The 16,907-nt window shown below is 34.8% G+C and overlaps 1 protein-coding gene across 3 annotated transcripts in view; it reads left to right on the forward strand.

Annotated features, from left to right (window-relative positions):
- The first annotated feature begins 462 nt into the window (after positions 1-462).
- Positions 463-16,907, forward strand: part of LOC121314848 (zinc finger protein 516-like) — a 65,225-nt gene continuing 48,780 nt past the window's right edge. Inside the window, exons 1-3 of one of the 3 annotated variants that reach the window (XM_041248565.1) lie at positions 463-525; positions 6,865-6,946; positions 16,503-16,546. The gene's annotated coding sequence lies outside the window, so the exon portion shown is untranslated. Of the gene's footprint in view, positions 526-4,634; positions 5,151-6,864; positions 6,947-16,502; positions 16,547-16,907 lie in introns of those variants that run through there. The other 2 variants (XM_041248563.1, XM_041248564.1) reach the window with 2 other exon arrangements.

Raw genomic sequence — 16,907 nt, forward strand, 5'->3', positions numbered from 1 at the left:
TTAAATGTATCAGTATTCTATAATGTATATATTATATATATATATATATTATATATATATATATATATATATATATATATATATATATATATATATATATATATAGATATGACTGACCATATTGAGACATCCATACTTTCCCTGCTAATCGAACTTTGTGCTGATGAGACAATAGTAGATGTGTGTGCATTTAATACGGGAGAAACCATTATTGGCTCAGGTGTAGGATTTTAAAAAATCTAACGGTAATAACAAATGCATTATTAATATCAGCTTAAAAGACACACATATTCAACGATATTACTATCTATGTGTACTTATTGTGCACACACAATTATAAAAGTGGCTGCTGGCAAACTGTTTTTACCAGACAGCTCGCTTCTGATTTAAAAGAAATCCCCTTTGGAAGAGTGGAGCAGGCGCAAGCAATCATGGGCAGATCTTTCCTTATTACATACAGCGCATGGTTTCACCTTCAGCTTCTTTATCCATCTGTCCCTACTGAAATATTCAGTATACACAAAGGTAGGTTTAACTATCGAATTGTAATAGTGACGTTATTGCGCGATCTGGACTTAATTGAAATAGGGCCACGAACTCTATTAACTAATTATCGCTTTGAGCAATGGTAGCAAAAAGAAAAAAATAATAAACTTTCCATTGCTTTAAATAAAAACACACCATGATAGCGTAGCTGTGGTTAACGCTGTTGTTACCAGTAATCCGTTTGAGAGCTGTGCTAGAGTTCGTAGCAACGATGCTATTTTTACATTATGACATGGAATGGATTGCAGTACTTTAAAGTAGAAACACTGAAAGGCATCCGTGGCAGAATAGTATTTTTTAATTATTAAGGGACTCCAAATGTAATTGATTAAATATGTATATGAAAGCTATAATGGTTATTCATGGAATTATATTACCTTCAGTGTTATGCATTGGACTGTAAAAATAAGTGAAGTAGACGGTTTGTAAAAGGAAGTTGGGGGTTGACACATAATATAAATAATGACGGTAGACGCTAAAGTAAAGAGACTGACCAAAGAATACGTCTTAATTTATAAAGACATGCTAAGTGCATCTAACAATACGTCAGCGTGGAAACTTAATGTCTACAAATAATCGAAGTCGCTGTCTGCAAATTCGAAGGCAGCAAAGCGTTCTGTACGATATTTCAAAGAAAGTATATTATATGCAGTTGTAGAAAATGTTAATTTGATGTCTTCTTTTTTTTGGACAGGCAAAATACTGTATATATTTAGACACGTTTGTTATAAACTAAAGGGTGGTAGTGAATCACAATCAGTCCTTGTTTGCTGAAACAAATTAACCCTCGTGCATAAACTAGATATATCGGCGCAGTTTTATTCAGTTACCAAGTAAGGGATGGTGTATATAGACTACTCTTATAAATAACCCACTGAATTACATTGTATGGAGAATAATGGGATGATGGGTTTTAAAGTGATTGTTGGCAAACGGAATGCAGTTTAACATTGTTCAAATGCATGTTACACAGTATAAAAACATAACAGCTATTGGTGTCCAAAGGCTAAATTGCACAGAGTGTGCAGTAAATAATAATTTATGTTCTGAGTAGTTAATCCAGATGAATACAGTAGATTATTATTCATAACCAAGCCATTGTTACTTTTTTTTTCTGAGGCGACTGGTATAACCTGTGGAATGTGTAGTGCAAATAAAAGCCAGTGGCAGTTGAGGCAGAACAAATTAGCATTTTTTGAAGTATAAACTATTTCAGATGTTTTTTTTTTTTTTTTTTTTAAGGTCATTTAGGTGATCGAAACACGTCGCCAAACGCTCAGAATTGTCATTGATGTTGCAATTGATGAAACTCGGCTATCTCAAGTGTTTTCAGGAAGAAGAAGAAAAAAAAAAAAACATAGATTACAAGATAAACATCTGTTAACATGACCGTTTATCACTGCCCATAAATAGGTCAGTCCTTTCTTAAAGGAAAAAAATAAGCGTTAAAAAAAAAAAAAAAAAGATTTAATAACGACATTGAATTAATGACGTGTTTAAATGGTTGCTTTGTAATGAAATGTAATTCCTTTAGAGCTGATTATTACTTTATTTCAAATACATATGGGGATCAAATTAAAGCCAATAGACCCTTTGTTATCGACCCTCATCGCGTCTGGCATCACTTTATTACACTTGCATTCTATATTCGATTAATGGTTGAGAGTACAGATGAATGTTGAAGCAGCAGTTACCTGTGTTTACTCAGATATGCTGATACGAAATACTAGCTGGAAAGCTTACAGACACGTTTGTAAAGAACTTCATATACCGCCTATTTAAATGAAAGACCGACAGTACAGCCAACACAATGCTGCTTGTTTCCAATAATAGATCAAGTTTACTGTGATGTTTAGTGCTGCATTACTGAAATACTACTAGTGCTTGCTTTGTGGGAATTATTTCACTTCATAAATTACACATTCAGATTGTAGGTTCAAGTTCTAGCGATTCACAGAGTAATCAAACACGTATGAGGACTGGGCCCTTCACTTCTACTGCTGTGAGACACCCTCCCTTGGGATTCTTGTAGTGAGACCCAATGTGTGTGGCCCCGGTACACGTAGCGGAGAATGCAATGTTGCTAATTATTGTGTCTTTATTGTAAAGAACAGTATCTCAATTCAGTATTCATGGCAACCCCAATAAAAAAAAAATAAAAAAAAAATAAAAACTAACCAGTTTCCTATATAGAGTAGCTTGTTGTTAGAATATAAACAGGTTGCTGACCACCAGAACCAGGCATATTGCATATAATGGCCATGTCACCACCGCAGGGACACAATGGGCTTATTCAGGAACAGAAGAATGCTATTCCAAGTGAACTCTGGCTGCATTTGCTCCTTGGACCACCCCAGCATTCGCCCAATTGGCCTGTATGCTGTGGGCTGGTACTGCAGGAAAGCACATTTAAAGCAAACCTTTATCATAACCAGTTATATTAGAGACTGCAGTTTTACAACGATAACAGCACTTAATTGCACTACTAAAACTAGCAAGAAAAATACAGTATGTTTGTTGTGTGGTCAGTTGACTGGGCTTTAAGCCAGTATTATATATATATATATATATATATATATATATATATATATATATATATATATATATATATATATATATATAGAGAGAGAGAGAGAGAGAGAGAGAGAGAGAGAGAGAGAGAGAGAGAGACACACACACACACACACACACAGGTAGTTGACAAAAAAATGGAAACACCAACGTAAAGTCACTTATTAGGGCGTTGGGCCACCATGTGCAGCCAGTACGGCCTGTATGCGCCGTGACATAGAGTTTACCAGCCTCTGTAATTCTGTAGGAGGGATGCGGCACCATTCTTCCATGAGAAAGTCAATCAACTCACACCTGGTTGATGGAGGTGGAAAACATTGTCTCAGGCGTCTCCCATAAATATCCCATAAATGCTCGATTGGGTTCAGATCTGGAGACTGAGAAGGTCATGACATATGGATAACATCAGTGTCATGCTCATCAAACCATTGGGCGACCACACGTGCTTAGTGGATGGGGACATTGTCATCTTGGAAGACCTCCCCCGGCAGGAAAGAAATGCAGCAACATGGGGTACCATTAAGTAGCGATTAGCATTGACCTTGCCTTCTAAGGGAATGAGTGCACCCAAACCATGCCCGAAAAATGCACCCCACAACATTACGGAACCACGAGAACCCTTCACTGCTGGAACCAAGCACTCAGGGCTGTAGAGTTCTTTAGGTTGGCGCCAGATGTGCACGCGTCCATTTGTTGAGAACATGGTGAAGGATGATTCATCTGACCATATCACATTTCTCCACTGCTCGGTAGTCTGTTGCCTGTGCTCTTTGCACTACTGGACTCGCAAATGTGCATTACCAGGTGTGATGTGCGGTTTGTGCACTGCAACTTGACTCTGTGGAGTTCTCGGCGGACCGTTTTTGATGAAACTGACTGCTCGCGCCCCAGGTTGAAATGTGCAGTCAGTTGATCTGCAGTTGCTTGCCTGTTTTGCCTTGCACTTCGAATTAATGCACGGGTATCACAATCCTGGATTATGCGCTTCCGCCCACTGTTGCCCTTTGCTGATGGTGTCTATCCTTCGAAGTTCCATGTCAACATCACCTTAGACACCATTGCTCGTGAAACATCAGCAAACGCGCCCCAGCAATCACCCCTCTTTCAAAGTCACTGAGGTCTCCTCTTGCAGCCATGCTAGCTGTAATTGTAGGCAACCAGGCTTGTCCAACATTTTTATACATGACCCTAAGCATGCTGGGATGCTAGCTGCTTAATTAACACATGAGCCACACCTGTGTGGAAGCCCTTGCTTTCAATATACTTGGTGCCCCTCATTTACCCAGGTGTTTCCATTTATATATATATATATATATATATATATATATATATATATATATATATATATATATATATATATAATAATTTAGCATGGAATTAGTTTTAATACTTTACCCAGGTTGACTTTGTTGATCTATTTTTTTTTTTCTTTCAGTGTATTACCAAATTACTTTGTGTACAACAAAATACATGTTCAAAACTGCAACTGTGTGCAAAATGATATGATAACCTTATTTGATCAGATTTGTTGAGATATTTGGTGAGCAGTAGATTTGAAATCAGATGTAAAGTCTAAAGCAGTGGATATGATTTTGGTTTATTTATAAGGTACTGAGCTGGGCATTAGTAAGTTACCTGGCTGTAGCTGTTATTGCGATTGCTGTAAATTAGTGTAAGGGGTGGGGCTTGAATTGAACTACTTTTGGAGTGACTTGTCCTTGCAGAGCCTGCGGGAACGTCACACAGTCATGTACTGTAATACAACAAGTGAAACAGCAGGGGGAAAAGAGTGCCAGGAACAGCAATCTAACTTCTAACCTTTACACAAGCAGACAAAACACAGCAGGAATTTACCAAACAGTGGGGGGGAGAAAATGTTACGATATTAAACAAGTTACAAGACGTTTGATGGAGATTTTTTAACAAGAAGTACTGAAGATAGCGTAACTGAGGAAACAGGTCGATGTTTTAATACAGTAAATGGATTATACTCGTAGAGACCCCTTTGTCTATTGCTGAAGCGGCGTTGCTTGGTAAGATCATTTACTTTCTATTTTAAGCTTGATTGTTACATTTTGAGAGGTTGTGTTATGTGATAGCGTTGAATTAATCCGTAGAGTTGGTTTTATGTATGAAAAGGTGTAAAAATGTATGCATTCATATTTGTGAAGTATGTGCTTAGACAATTACCCTAACCTTCGTTTCCCTTAATTAATTTACTGGGAGGTGTCCTTAAATATAGCACAGTGCTTATTATTATTATTATTATTATTATTATTATTATTATTATTATTATTATTATTATTAGGTATTACCATTAAAATAGCTGCAATTTGATTTGCGTCCCGTTATGTATTATGTCGTATGTGTTTGAGTCTAGTCGGAAAGTATTGGTAATTTAAAAATAATATTTAATTCGAGTGATTTTGACTTTATAGAAACAAATTAAATGTAAAATGTGTTTGTATAAAGTATAAAATAAAATATATACATATTTGCATACTACAGTTTAGTTATTGGGTCGCCTTGTTGATCAAACAAGAGAGCTGAGTGCCAAGTGGAAGAACAATAACGGATATAGTGCAAAACCTAGTGGCTTGAAATGAGTATCTTTTTTATTACTTTAATCGCTTTTTTCTTTTATTTGTGGACACGTTTTACACATTATGTGATTTCTAAGCTCCCCTTGATCTTGCTTATTGATTTCATATTCAGCTTCCATTTAGTAACCTCGTATGAGGTGATTTTAGTAACCTGTATTGCTTAAAACGCTGGCTTCCTGTACTAAAAACGCGAGCAGGTAGGGTATGTAAGAGGACCTGAGAATGTAAAACCTGGTGGGAAATGAATATGAGGAGATCTTGACCCTTAGTTGGTAATTAGCTTACGACTTTTTAAAAATAAATAAATAAAGAAAGAAAACTTTCTGTGGGGGGTGGCAGTTGTAACCCCTTTAACCTTGAATATATGTACTGTGGATTAAAAAGTAGTTGGGTTGTGCTGAAAGAGAAGTGTAGAATTTCCTAGTTTAAGAACACCCTATTTTGGGATTTCCAATTTAACACCTAATGAAGAGTAATATGAACTCATAGGCATGGATACAATTAAAGTTACCATGTCAGCAACACAGCCCTAACCATACACAACAGGATTCCGTTCTCCCTGTTAAATGGCCTTTGACTGGTTTCTTTCTGTAGCTTTTTAATAGCTTCCCTGTAGTAAAATGTTACTGATGTATAGGAGCTTGTACTGGAAGTTGGAGAATCCTAAATGTTGTACAGGGATCTGTTGAACTATAAACAATGATAGTTGAAGACAGGTGAAGTTTAACTGGCATTCAAAATCTGCTTATTTTTCACTGCTACAGTTTATGTGGTAGTTACTGTAGATTATTATTATTATTATTATTATTATTATTATTATTATTATTATTATTATTATTATTATTATTTTAGTAGTATGCAGTAGTTCAAATATATGTCTCATCATCAATAATGTTTTCTTATGAATGTCGGTACTTAAATTATTTTATCTTAACACTTATGTGGCTTGTAAGTATGGTACACAATATCTATGTTATCACCAACAGTTTGTGTTTTCTTATTCACATGACATTCTCAACCAATATATAATTAACCAAGCATTACAACATACTTGCTATAAAACTAGTTAAAACAGGTCTGGAAAAGTCTCTGTAAACTCAAGCCGTTCCTTAAATTGAACCTCCTTATTGTTTTCTCCCACAAGGTATTGGATTCAGATGCTTGTGCACGCCTGTGTTGTACCTGGTAAAAGATGCTTGCAGAGTTTTCATAGAAACAAAACAATGGTAAGAATAAAACTGGCCTCATTTGGCCCCATAAATAATAACATTAAAACTGACTGAACAGTGGTGTTATGTGCATTGTGGACCTTGCTACTGAAACACCATTGTCCAAAATGTATTTCTGTACTTTCATAGCAATATGATGTTTTTGCACTGGGGGATTCACACTTTGAGTCATAAAAAAATATTATTCACTCTTCCATGTAGCAGATGGGCACGGATATCTTATTGAAATGTTTGCACTGATCAGGTGGGAAGGTTGCACACCAGTTTTGAAACTGATTTTTCAAGCAAACATGATAATGCTGAGTTGTGGTGACACTAATTAAATGTATTGTGGGAAGGATGGTTTTCCTTCTAGACTGAATGTTGTTTACAGCTATAGATTCCCATTTTAATAACATATTTCGAGATTTAATTTAAATAATGTGGAATAGATTTAACTGTGGTCTACAGTAGGTGCTTGTTGCTTTTTAAAAAAGGTATTTTATTAAGACTGCTTAAAAAAGCCATTAGAAACAGCAATTATATTAAGGATCGTCATTGTAAAAGAAAAACAAGTCAGTGGGTCAACTTTAGTCTGACACTACAGTTTTACACTACAGGCAGCATTTCCCAAAGACAAAAAAAAAGAAGTTGTCATTGTTATTTTAGTTTCAGTATGCTGTAAAAAGGTGACATTGGTAACACAACTCTCAAACTAAATTAAAATAGTTTACTAAAATATAACAGTCACCTGCTATATATTTTATAGTAAATATGCAGCTTTTGAGGTGTTTCCATCGTTAGATATCAATAATAAATGTGTATAAAGATAAGCAGTACCTAACCAATTCAGGGTTTTCATTGCTGTATTTGTTACATGTGACCAAACGACAGTTGCTGGTTGAAGTGATCTAAGAAGGGCAAGTAAACTTCATCCTTGGTTTGAATAATTAAATACTGGGTGTGGGACACTAAGAATAGAATTGTTTACTACAGGGTGTGGAGGACTGCACAAGGCAAAGCACCATTGAGGGGAAGAAATAGGACAGCTAAGGCTTAGCAATATGTTATGTGCCCATTAGAAATTATAATTGTAACTCTTTAATAAGATTGCAACAGTCAGTCCAAAAGAATTAAATGGAAGATGTGGTAGTTTATGGAAAATTACTGTTTTCCCATAAATGTGCATAATCAAACTGAAAATTCAGTAACACTGGAACAAACTACAGTGGCTTTAAAAAGGGTTTAACAAAGTTGAAAGATAATGTTTATAAGTAAATACAGCTTGAAAACACATCCCTGCCACATTTTGCTCATGGGAAACTTAGCTACGATTAGCATTAAAACAATATGTTTAATTCAAGACTTAACGTAAAAAAAATAAATGTAACTTTCATACAAAGTTTCCAGTTTATAAAAGTGCACTTCAGTAATTACATAAACAGGATAAGATAGAACAATTGATTTGGTTGCTGCTTTCAGTATAGGATTTTTCTTTGGGAACTTGGAAGAGTAAATTATGCATGTGGGATTTCACAGCTACAGTACACAGCTTGGCCCTTTGTCCTTAACAAGTAGATGATAGAAAATCATTCAAAGGGGCTTTTTAAAACAGTTGTCCTTTATATTAGATTCTGCTTTCTTAATGTGAAATGTAATTTCACCAGAAAATATGCAAGTGTAAGTTGTTTCCCTGTGTTCAGAACAAAATGAAACAAAGCCATTACTGTAACTGATTCACAGTGTAGGAGTCAAATGAGTTTTTATTACAGCTGAGTGACCTTTCTACTCACATTCATTTAAGAAAACTGTTGCAATAGAACTTTAAAATAAAAAATAAAAAGTTGTATTCCTTACATTCTGTTATATATATATAAAATACAAATATAATATCTATTTGTGGTTCCTTGCAGGTTTGCGCATTTTCATTAAGCAGTTGAATTATGGTTTGAAGCAAAACAGAGCTTATTTCCAACAGGACATTCATAATGAAATTGTAAGACATGATGAGAAAATATAAACTACTGTAGAATGAAGTCATGCTAATTACTTTGGAATACGCTAGTCATAACTCTTGGCTCGTATAAAAATTAGTGGATGGATGGCTACATATGACAGTTAATGAACGCTGAAAGATATAGTCCTTAATAAAGCACAGAATTGTGTGTTTCATAATGATGCGAGGTACATGAGAGGCGTACAGAAGCAAAAATTAACAATTCTAAATACTGGATGATTTTAAGATGAAAGAACGCATATTTTATATCTATGAAAAAAGGCTTTATTTCTTTCCTTTAATACATAATGAAATATATGTTATACATTAGGGATTTGATGTGTTTTTTTTTTCAAAATAAATGTGTGTCTGGATAATATTGTGTCTGCTGTATGTTTCACATTTTTCTCATTTTCAAAATGATCTGTGGTCCAAAACATGTGCCAGCTTAATCCTGTTATTGGGGTCATCGTCTTTTGCTCAGGATCGATACAAAACATGCCCAGTCAGTATTGAATAATGTTTCAGGCACAAAAAAAAAAAAAAAAAAACAATTTAGAAATAGTCTGGATTAGTGGGATCTGGTGGGGATTTAAGATGGTGTATACAAAATTGCCCTGTTGATACAGGAGCCAGGACCTGTAAATGGTCTTTAGAGCAGATTGGTTTATCAACGTTTTCTAGGTTGATTGGGGATTATTTGTCCCAATTTGGTGTTGGCTTTTAGCATAGAGTCTAATATAAATCTAATATGCCACCCTCTCCAGTTATTTATTTAGCTTATGTAATAGATATATTATTATTGTTATTGCTGTTATGTTTGTAAATTCTATTTGAATTACATATTTATAAAAAATTTGGATTTTATTAAGGTTTGCATTCTTTACTTGAAATAAAATGTAATTAGTGCATACACTTGTTATGTACTAAATTTGTTTTTAATTAGGAAGGTTTTTTTTTTCTTAAGATGAATGTAAAAAATGAATTTGATTTGTATGCACAAAAGCAGATTTACAAGACTGCATATCCAGTTGCTGCTCTGATTAGGTCTGATGCAATAACAGGGTGAAGAGTCACAAACAATATGTAGAGCCTTTTAAAAAAGTTCCAGAGTACACTGTCAGGATTAGACGCTCTATTTTAAAACAAAATATGTGTAAGTTTCTGTACATGTTTAGCCACTTTTGCTTATTTTCTTTCTGCTGGTCTTCTTCAATGTGGAATGAGGCATACTAACTGTGTGTGACTTGGAGTGCTGACTGCACCACAAACAGACAGTAAGGTATTAGTGGGTGTAAAGTCAGGATCAGTTGATGTGCTCTCATTCCATGCATTGGCAGTTGAAAGGAGTGCTGCAGTAATACACTGTGCAGGAAATGAATTGAGCACATTCGAAACATGGGGACATGCCATGACATCATCACACACATCAAAACTAATATAGAAACATGCGCAGATCTGACAGGTTACAGTAGTAGATACAGTATATAACTCCTGTGAGATATCACTTTTTAAAAATAAAATAATAAAAAAGAATTGTTCCCTGCAAATAAGTTATAGGTGCCAGTAGAACCAATATTAACCTTTTTTAAAGAAGGAAATGGGCATGCAGAAACAAATTTCCTGTTTAAAAAAAAAAAAAAAAAAAAAAAAAAAAAATAAATTAATTGTATTTGTTCAGTCTCTCTCTAATATATTTACAATGTGTTGGACCTATACAATTGATCTAAGTACTGGCAGATATAAATATCAATACTGTTTAGCTCATTAAAATAGTTGTAATAGATTTAGGTTCTCATACCAATTTAATTTTAAACAGCAGAGTATTTAGATACAATCATTTGGATAAATGTAATGGTAATATGGAATGCTTCAGAGCTCCACGGTCCTACAACATTGTGATGTCTAAATGCCTGACATGTGGTATAAGCTTAAGATCCAACACGTAGGCATAATTGCAATGGGCTGTCAGCTTTTTTTCCAGTCCCAGATGTCACTAGTGCACTGTATTGATTTGTTAGCAAGCCCTCTCCAGTGACTGTTAGACCTAAGTTTCATTATAGAAGGGTTGCACAAACAAGAACATAATTTTAGCATTTTTCTTGGTGAAGAGAGAGAACAAAAAAAGCCTTGTATGAAAACCTTTATTGCTTTTAATTTATTTGTCTTCACGTCATCCTCTCGTTTGTAAACTTTCTTATGTTCTTATTATTTATACAGAAAATGAACAGTTCATTTTTACTTTTAAGCACTTTTAAGGGAAATATAAAACAAACCAAAAAATAACAGAACAAAAAATATTGCTTCACTTTCTTCAAATGGTTGTGCCATACTGTCCATTCAGTTGTTAGTTGTTACTTCAGACTCAAGTGGGAGGAAAAGTGGCCATTTTTTAAAATACCTTTCAGATGCACAAGAGTGGAGATAGATTGCATTATTGCAGTCGCATGAGGGCACTACATTTTGAACACACAGGTTGAAAGGTCAATTGTTTTTACAATTTTGCAGTTTTTTTTTTTTTTTTTTTTTAGTAGAATATTAGGCACATGACCACAGCTCATATAAATTCAATTAAAAAAAAAAAAAAAAAAAAAGCTGTAAAGAAAATATATAATTCCAGAATAAATTTGATAAACTAGCCCATGTTTTAATCAAATACATACACAAATCAATTCCCTATTGTTTCTACCAGTCAGGGTACAGTAATCTCAGTTTTCAGATCTAATTCTTAAATCTCTCTGCCTGGCTTAAAACTAAGTATAGACTTCTATTTACAGAGCATGGAAATTATTGTATCTCATTATTGGAGCAGCAGAACTCCAAACCATAGTTTGAATTTTGAAGCAACTTATCCCTTTAATTTTAAGTCTTGCACTGCTTCTTAATATTAGTGAACATGTTATTTGTAACATGAGGTATTTTATTGTATTTTTTTTTACAGGTAATGCTGTTTGATAATTTGACAGCTGTTTAGTCAGTCTTCCTGGGCATCTTATTGGTTTTTGACGTGTACTTGTAATTGTAATGGATCACTGTGGGGTGTTTGTTGCTGTGGTGTTGACTCTCAAGCCCTGCAGGGTACTAATGCTGCAGACTTCTACTTTGTTGTCAGTCATATGTTTCTAAAGTCTTTTATTTTTATTGTATAGCAAAACAGCAGAAACAAGGCATGCTAGATGCCTCTCTTGGCTTTGTATTCACAGGAGAGTTTGGTTCAATCAGATTGGCTTCCTGTTTAGAATGCCGAGTTCTGTTGCTAGTGCAAAGGCTGGAAATGCAATAAGCAACTGTTTCACACTGACCTTGAAGAGCCTAAGTTGCTTTTGTTGGCACAGCTGATGATATTGTTTTTGTTTATTTATTTGTAAGCTACTAACAGTCATTAAATGGTCTCAGACCAGCGTTCCCTGTATTTGTAAGCTACTAACAGTCATTAAATGGTCTCAAACCAGCGTTCCCTGTAAGCTTTTTAGATACTGATAAACTTGCCGTTTTAACTGATAAATTATCAGTGAGAAACCTTTGGCCACGCATTAACCCTTTTAATATATTTTTGTTGCATTATATAATTTTAAAACAATATTCCAACACAAGTATCTCAACAATTTTAAAGTTTACTTTAAATTTAAGTAAGACATTTGTTGTGGCTCTGCCTCTGATTTTGAAACTTTCTCTATCCTGTGCAGCCCTGTCAGTTGTTATCATAGATATAAACTGCATGCTTGGTGGCCTGCATAAAACTGCTTTATACTACTTACTTACTGCATAAAACACAGGCATCTGCACTGCCTTCAATTGTAACCATCTTTAGGGCTACTAATTGTTTCATTCTTTGGAATACCACATTCTGTTTTTCAAAAATACTTTTCCCACTTTTTATCAACACATGAATAATTAAATATGGCAATTGAACATATTTAATTATTGCCAGTTAATATTTAATATATTGCTAGTTAAAATAAGTACATTTAAAAAACATTACTACAATTCTGTTTTTTTTTTTTTTTTCAAATCAAAAACGCAAAAAAATGTTGCTGTAAATATAAAGCACCTGAAGACACTTCAAACCTGTCATAATGTTTATAGACATCACTTGGTTCATTGCTGGCATTAAAATAAACAGGAAAACCTAATAATTATATTACAACAGTTCAAGAAACCAAATTTGCAGCACAGTTGTGAGAATTATTTTTACAGTCTTCCACTAAAACTGTAGTTCAGTCTACACATAAAGGTGTTTTGAAAAGACCTGTTTAGTTGGTTCATGGCATTTACAATAACAATAAAAATATGAAACAGTTTAGTAACAGTCCAGCAATGTCATGCGAGAGTAATCCTATGTACAGTACTCCGCGTTTTACTGGCATTATAATAATAACCAGGATAAAATATGAAACACTGATAAAGGCGTGTTTACTGACTTGTTGCTCTAAAACAGGTAATTTATGCCAAACAAAAGTGATGTACAATACTCGTAATGTTTGCAGAATGGCCACGTATCAAATAAAATAGCAAATAAGATTCAGAAATGATGTATTTCCTTTCGGAATGAGGTCTTTAAGGATGATCCGACCTAAAAAAAATAAATATTTCATTTTTTCATCTTTCGTACTTGGTTTTCATTTGCACTTCCTGATGCAACACATGCACAGTCATACACCGTTGAGCGGGAAAGTCGAATTCGGCCACAAATTCCATCTCCCTTTCAGTTTATGAACAATGTGATGTTGAAATATTGTCATTATTTTGGAAGTTCCCTGTGTACAGTCACACTGTGTTGCTGAGGAAAAATTTAATTGAAACTGTTAATGACACAACTTCAATATTTAAAAATGAAAGCGCACATGATGCATAATTTATTATACAGCGTAAGGTTCCATTATAATAACGTTTGCGGTTCCAATTCAGCCTGTAAATCCCTGCAACTTGTGGCAGTGGAACGCTGTGTTTTTCTTTCGGTTTGTAGATTTTTGCTTGTCATTGGAACTTTGTCTGTTTGGGTGTTTTTGTTATTTCTGTATACCTCAAGATGTCTGATAACAAAAACACCCAAACAGACACAGTTACAATGGCAACAGTGTTGCCAAGTCTCACGAGAAAAAGAAGCAGCACAGCCTTTCAAAACAAGCCCAAAACAAGCCCAGTCCATTTCAGTTGGGGTGTTTATACAAATTCGCCCCCCTTGGGCATTTTCACAGTTTGTTGTGTTACAACCTGAAATCTTGATGCATTTAAATGGGATTTTTTTCCCTTTGATTTACACAAACTACTCAACACTTTGAAGAGGCAAGAGAATTTTTATTGTGAAACAAGTTAATGAAAAAAACAAAAAAAACTGAAATGTCTTGGTTAGATAAGTATTCCCCCCCCCCCCCCAAGGATTTGCCTGTATTTAGCTCCATCCATTTTGCCCTCTATCCTGACAAGCTTTCCAGTCCCTGCCGATGAAAAGCATCCCCATAGCATGATGCTGCCACCACCATGCTTCACAGTAGGGATGGTGTTACCTGGGTGATGTGCTGTGTTGGGTTTTCGTCAGACATAATGATTTTAATTTAGGCCAAATAGTTCAATTTTTGTTTCTTCAGACCACTGAATCTTTTCCCACATCTTTTCAGAGTTTCCCACATGACTTTTTGCAAATTCCAAGCGGTATTTTGCATGTTTTTTTTTTCAGAAGTGGCTTCCTTCTTGCCGCTCTTTCATACAGGCTAGATTTGTGGAATACCTGCGCTATTGCTGACACATGGACACTTTCTCCCTTCTCAGCCATGGAACGCTGTAGGTCTTTCAGAGTTGTCATTGGCCTCTTTCTGGCTTCTCTGACCAATGCTCTTCTTACCCAGCTGCTCAGTTTTGGAGGACGGCCTGCTCAAAGCAGATTCTGGGTGGTGCCGTATACCTTCCACTTCTTAATGATTGACTTGACTGTGCTTCAAGGGATATTCAATGCTTTTAAAATCTTTTTATACACCTTCCCTGATCTCTGCCTTTCCACAACTTTATCCTGGAGTTGTTTTGAAAGCTCCTTGGTCTTCATAGTAGTATCTTTGCTTTGAATGCACTACCCAACTGTGAGACCTTAGAGAGACAGGTGTAGACACTTTTATTGCACACAGATGGACTTCATTTAACTTATTATGTGAATTCTGAAGGCAATTGGTTGCACCTGAACTTATTTTGTCATAGCAAAGTGGGTGAATACTTATCTAATGAAGACTTTTCAGTTTTTATTTTTAATTGATTAGTTTTTTCATCCCCCCATTTTTTCACACATTAAAAGTGTTGAGTAGGTTGTGTAAAGGAAAAAATCCCATTTAAATGCATCATGATTTCAGGTTGTAGCACAACAAACTGTGAAAACATCCAAGGGGGGTGAATACTTCCTATAGGCACTGTATAAGGTTTGGTTGGGTACTTTTATCCTCAAAAATACATAGGGCTTCTGCTTTTCGGTTTTAACCGATAAAAAACAATAAATCACCATCGATACAAAAAAAAAATTAATTGGTGGATAGCCAATAGACACCGGAAACCACTGGAAAAACCATGGAAACGGTTAATCAATTCACATTGACTTCACCCCTTTCCCATTAATGTTCCACTTTCCTGCCTTGTATCTATCCTTGATTCGTTCTGAATACTTTAAACCTGCCCCAACTACTGAGTGACAGCCCATTCCTACGTTTCTATTGGAGCCTCCGCTTACAAGATTTAAAACAATTACAATTAGGAATGGAGGGTTGTTAGCAGGATTTAAAGCTGTATTACAGTTAAGATACAGAGGTTTGAAAACAGAATTGCAAATTGTGGCGAAATGTAAAAAAATGCCTAAACACAAAAACCCCAGAAGAATGTGCCCGTGTGCGTGACCATAAGGATTTCGTTGTGAAACACAGCAAAGGAAAGAAGGTACAACTTAAGTGTGCAACTACTGTCGATTTACTATTATACATATTTTGACAGAAAAAAACACTCAAGCATTTTGGAAAGTAATCAAAAACACTAATTTCATACAGTATTTAAAAAACGAAAGGCCCGGAAAAAAAAAAAAAAAAAAAAAAAAAAAAAAAAAAAAAAACGATTTACATAATACTCGAAAATAACTAAAAGTAAACACCGAAAAATAAAAGGAATAAACACTGAAAAACAGAAGCCCTAAAAAATAAACTACCAATAATCTCAGTTTTGAGGAGATAAAGTGGTTTGGCAGACTAGCAAAAAAAAAAAAAAAAAAAAAAAAAAAAAAGCTTTGTTTAATGGTTTCCCCCACTTCTGTACTGTACACGTTTGTTACACTGAATGTGCCTTGATTTAGATGCCTTTCAAAAGAGCAAAACAAGCACATTCTGTGAGGCCCAATGTTTCTATCAAGTGTTTGTGTTTATAGACAGGGCAAAACGAGGGAGCATATATAGTAAGACTTTTTAATCCGATTTATGAAAGCATTGCTTTAAATAATCAGCTCTATTAAAATGAAAAGTGAATAGTTGCATACTTTAGTGCACTATTAAAAAAAAGTAGCCATAAGTGTTTGAATTATATTCATCTTTATTTACTTTATTTTTTATGTTGCAGGGGAGATGAAGATGGATGAGAGTGTGGAATTACTTGTGTTCAGGGTTAGTGAGGTTACTCTTTCTTTTTAACTGTACACTGCTGGAAGTGGCACTTAAAATACAGACATCTTTTTATATTTGTTTTATTTTGAATGTTCTGCCCATCCTTTGTTGACAAACATAGCTCAGCTAGATTCCTACTGAGGTTAGGATAAGGATGTAGAAGATTAGAAATGTTTATGGAGTTTTATGAAGTACAATAAACTAAACTCTTCTGCTTACAATTAGCTACATACTTACATGGTTGACAAAGAAACAGAATTAGGGACCAACTCAAGCAATGAAAAAGTAAAACTTATATTTAGTTAAATTTGACACCACTACATTTGAGAAATGCTCAAAGTTTGACCTGTAGAACAATATT

The sequence above is a fragment of the Polyodon spathula genome, chromosome 4 (assembly GCF_017654505.1).
Source record: "Polyodon spathula isolate WHYD16114869_AA chromosome 4, ASM1765450v1, whole genome shotgun sequence".
Taxonomy (NCBI): Eukaryota; Metazoa; Chordata; class Actinopteri; order Acipenseriformes; family Polyodontidae; genus Polyodon; species Polyodon spathula.